The sequence below is a fragment of the Marmota marmota genome, unplaced genomic scaffold (assembly GCF_001458135.2).
Source record: "Marmota marmota marmota unplaced genomic scaffold, marMar, whole genome shotgun sequence".
Lineage (NCBI taxonomy): Eukaryota > Metazoa > Chordata > Mammalia > Rodentia > Sciuridae > Marmota > Marmota marmota.
The window spans coordinates 122680-126829 of record NW_026000143.1 but is presented as its reverse complement, the minus strand read 5'-3'; positions in this window follow the sequence as shown (position 1 = coordinate 126829).

Sequence of the window (4150 nt, the reverse complement as noted above, 5' to 3'; positions counted from 1 at the left end):
TTAAGGAATTTTAGCAACTAGTCAAAGTACCCTCTAGTCTTTCAGCATGTGTTTGACAGGCTGGCCAAATCATAGTTTTGAGGATGAACCTGAAATTTAAAGATATTAAAGGGACTTTTCTGGGTACAGAAAGTGGCAACAATGAGATTTGAACTTTGGTTCCTGAATTCTAAGCTCAGTACTTTTTCTGGTTATCATTTTGAAGGTGAATGTTTTCATAATAAAATGGGGATTGACTGTAGGAACCCAAATAAAGAGGACAAGAATAGAATTAAGTGAACAGAGTGGTAGATGATCAAAATGTAACTAATGAAGGAAAGGGCTATTCTGAAGAGTGACAACACTGTTGGGTAGGAGGAATAAGGGTTTTAGAAAAGAGACCAAAATTGTGGGGTTTATGATCAGTTTGAACACAAAACTGGAATTAAGGGTGCAGAATATTGAAAGCTCTCTATAAAGGCATATTAATATATACAGTATTTAGAGGAAGTTCTGATAGGTTGTATTTTTTTTTGTTTGTTTTGTTTTTTCCTGTTTGCATCTCTGTGATTCAAAAATGGATTAGTAACTAATGAACCAGGCACTAGAATTTGTTAGAATATATGGATCTGTGGCCCAAAGTGGGTGCCGTTCACCTCCACTTTCTTTTCAACTTGCTACATTTACAATGTACATGTAGTGTTGGGCACAGGAATGATTGGCAGGCAAAGCCATCACACAGCTCCAGTTAAGTAGTTGGTAATGTATTTAGACTGAGGCCAGCCTCATCGATCACTGGCCTCCATTTAGTTGAACCTTGTGTCAGGAATCTGCATGTTCATGAGATGTAGATTTCAAGTTTGGAGACTGCCACTGAGGCCTGCAGATGAGGGACTGGGGAATGGATTCCCAGAGGAGGGAGGACATTTAGAATAATACTCAGGGAAATAGGTACAACTACCCAAGACTCTGCTTTTCTGGCAGTCTTTTCCCTTGAGTATCTGAGTGTCTATAAAGGTTTTAAAGTGCTTGCTTGTTTATGTGGACCTGAATAAAGTGGGACCTATATAGGAAAAATCCATTTTATAATTTATTTCAATGTGCCTGACAAAAATACTCTAAATAGCATATATATTCACTTTTTAACTTTCAAAAATTTTAAAAAGTTTCAGCAAACTCTCTGCACTGCTTGAGGGTAAAGGGTGTGAAACAATAGGGTGTTTTATTGGTGACATCCATGGTGAAGAAGGAAGTCTGCTGTTTTCAAGCCACCTTGCTTAGTATTAGACTCATGGATATCCAAGAGAGGGAACTGTGCATCTTGCTACCTTGTCTTGGGTTATCAGAGGTTTGTTTTGCTATCACTCTGAACTGGAACTAAGAGTGCCTTCATTGAATATCTCATAGATTCAGAGCAGTAGAGGCAGAATGAGGTAAATATGAGCTTTTTTTTTTTTAAAAAAAAAGAGGTCATATTTTAATTATATCAATCAAGAAATACCACTTAATAAATTTTACCTAAACGTTAAACAGAGTTTATTTTAAAAAGAAAACCACTCACCCGTTCTTGTTATACATTTTTGCTCTAAAGATCTCCTGAAAAATCTGATCCAGGTGATTCCTGCCTGGCAAAGGGTGAGGGCAATTATGAAGCTCATATTAAGGTAAAGTGATCTTTGATGAAATTCATGTTCTTGCTCTGAATTTTGTATTTTAAGGTATTAATGCCTAAAATTTAGCTATATTTTTTTCTGACATTTTATATGAAAATTTGCTAAGAAGAATCTGTTTTAGAGAATGATGTTGAATCAAAAAGTTGTTTGTATCATTGTTCTCTCAAGTACCTGAGCGTCTTGGGGGCTGGAAGAAAAGATAGGCTGGAAAACACATAGTGACAGAAAAATTGCATTAGGAATAGCTTTCTAACTGCAGAGGAAATGTGAAATTTAGTCAAGGATCTTTTGAGTAGTCAGTTTATATTACTGTCCTTTGTAAATCATACTTACATAACTTACAACCCATATCTAAATTAATTTTTATAGAATCCTGGGATTTCCCTGGTGCCTTTAGTTTGGAATGTATGATGTACATTGCAAGTTGCTTTTTTTTACTTGGACCCTTGATGTTTTAGTATCATAACATTTTAGGAAAGCTTTTTCTCTATTTCTATCCTTGGCTCTATATTTATACTAAAATAATATTAGGAATTGTGGCAAGTCAGAAATCTAGGATTTGTATCTTAATACTTGTATTAAAAAGGGCTTTTGCATATCCTTACTTTCTGAGTCTTTCCACTAAAAGTGACACTAATTTTAAAAACTATAAATAAGTAGCAGAAAGATCAGTAGAACAGAGGGAAAATACTAGGTCCTGAATTAGAACAAATTTTATTCTATGGTTTTATAATGATATCCTAGTATATAACTTCTATTGTGCTGTATAACTGAAAAGGACCAATAAAAATAAAAACAAATGTGAGGTAATGAACTTTTTCTAAAAATTTCCTCTCCATCTAATCAAAAAATAGATGGCCTGTGCAAAGTAATAACCAGTTCTGGAAGCAGAGACTCTCAATAATTGTATGGTAAAACTTTCAGAATTATTGTTCTTTGAAATAATCAAATCCTATGTCACATTCTGAAATTTTAAATTTTAGGTGTTTCTGTATTTAGTGATTTAAATATTCATTGTAAAACTCTACCAGTTTTATGAATTATTCCAAGTTAGGAAATATATTTGCAAATATCCTGGAGCAGCTAGAATAAGGTTTCAAATGTAAAAGACCTCTCTTTTTTTAAAGTGACTTTAATTTTATTTCAGTCATGAAGAGCTAAATATTATGTGAGTAAGAAGGGTGTAATTTTTATTTTGGGGGAAATAAGTATACATCTAACATACTGTATTCCATTTAGAATGCTATTATGTTATTATTTACATTAAATGAGTTCATTTGGCCTGGAGAAATGCACGTTTCTAAAAGCTGATGTTATATATAGTGTTGAACATGAGTAAATGTGACAAAATAAATGTCTACTTAATGAAATGCCCTAAGTAATATAATATGCATGAGATAACTAGTAATTAAGCCTACTGAATTAAAAAACATGCTTTAAATTTTATTCTCTTTTAATATATGGGATGTAAAGTTTGAGTAAGTTATCTCAAATTAGTGCCATAAAGGAGGAATAAACAAGTTAGATTAATGTCATAAATATGGAAGTAGGAACCAGAATATCCTCCAAGCCTGCTTCAAACTTGAATTTAGATTTGGACTTTAGATGAAGATTTGCTTGTTCTTCCTTTTCTCTTATTTTTTTAAAAACGACTTATTTCAGTGTCTTGTTAACTATGCCAAGCAAACCTGGTGATGTGGTTGGCAGTGCCACCTGTTTTTTTTAAAAAAAATATTTTATATCTTATTGTTTTGTTAACTTAATTATATGAAGGTACTGGAATAAAAAGAACATACATCCCTTTCTAAAACAACAACTTACTTTAATACTTAATAGTTCCCTGCAGAAAACATCTCTTCAGTGTCTATTCATTGTGCCATCTCTGTCACCAAGGTTTGAGTTAATGTTTCTGTTTAGCAATTCTGTGTTGTTTTTATTCATTGATATTGCCCCCACAAGATTGCTTTTTTCATTCTTCTTTTTCTTGGAAGAAGCAAAATTTGTATGAGCATTTATCTTTAGCTATTTAACACATAAGATGGACAAAACTTCTACTGTTTTTGAATCCAATAAATCTCATTTAATAGATACTCTAAAAGCTCATGTCTTATGTTTTCCCCTCAAGAGGTAATTCATGCCATTGTAAGTCATAAAAACACCTTAAAATATCACACATAATTTCTCAAAATGTTACTCATTTTTCAAAAGTAGTCTAAATACAGATGGCTACAATGTTTATCCTACATCAATTCAGCTGAAGAAAATGGTATAATGGATTTCAGTATTTGTGTAACAATCAATTGGAGATAAGGGGAGTGACATTTTGGAGATCTCTGTCAAGGCTCATAATCCTTACCCCATGAGAAGGTATGTCTTAGTAGTGAGAGAACTGGAGTTTGAGTATACGTCGGAATGACTCAGAAACCTCTGCTCTTTCTCATATACCCTTCAATAGTAGAGAACATTAATTATTTCATCAACTTTGGTTTTTTATTATA